Source organism: Nanorana parkeri, unplaced genomic scaffold (genome assembly GCF_000935625.1).
Source record: "Nanorana parkeri isolate BGI_ZX_2015 unplaced genomic scaffold, ASM93562v1 scaffold2858, whole genome shotgun sequence".
Classification (NCBI taxonomy): Eukaryota; Metazoa; Chordata; class Amphibia; order Anura; family Dicroglossidae; genus Nanorana; species Nanorana parkeri.
The window spans coordinates 73,196-73,723 of record NW_017309126.1 but is presented as its reverse complement, the minus strand read 5'-3'; the positions used below and the strand labels follow the sequence as shown (position 1 = coordinate 73,723).

The 528-nt window shown below is 53.4% G+C and overlaps 1 protein-coding gene across 1 annotated transcript in view; it reads right to left on the bottom strand.

The window, feature by feature from the left end:
• The window catches only part of CHMP1B (charged multivesicular body protein 1B), a 12,923-nt gene that overhangs the window by 6,243 nt on the left and 6,152 nt on the right, over positions 1-528 (bottom strand). The gene's annotated exons all lie outside the window — the stretch shown is intronic.

Below are 528 nucleotides of genomic sequence, written 5' to 3'. Positions count from 1 at the left end.
TCCGTCCACACACACGCGCGCGGGGCATCCATACGGTATACAATGTTTTCAACAGAGAGCAATGTCAGTGCCTAGAGGTGATACATTGTTTATGATATGGACCCCGGAAGGGAGGAGCCCCGAGCGATGGCCGGTATAGAGGAGGACGTAGGTTGCAGCTCATTGATACAATGTTTCATTCCTCTGGGGCTGTGTGCGGCCTCATTGTACATATTGTATCTCCTCGTATAATTACTCAGCGATACAATCTCATCAGATCTCCTCTCCCTCCGGGGAATCCACATTCACACCGAGAGCGAGGCCGGGAGAGATCATTCCGCAACGCCGCCATAAAGCTGCGCCAACAGCCCGAGAAACCCCCAAAATCTGCCGCTTCATAGGAGAGAACTCTGCAATCTGTGTCTGAGGTGACCCCGGGGGGAGGTGTTGGGGTATTTTCCAGCGCACATATCTAACATGATTCTGGAGGTGGGAGAAGGACGCTGCGCACATTAACGCGGCTATGAGGGGGCTGTAAAGAGACCCCCT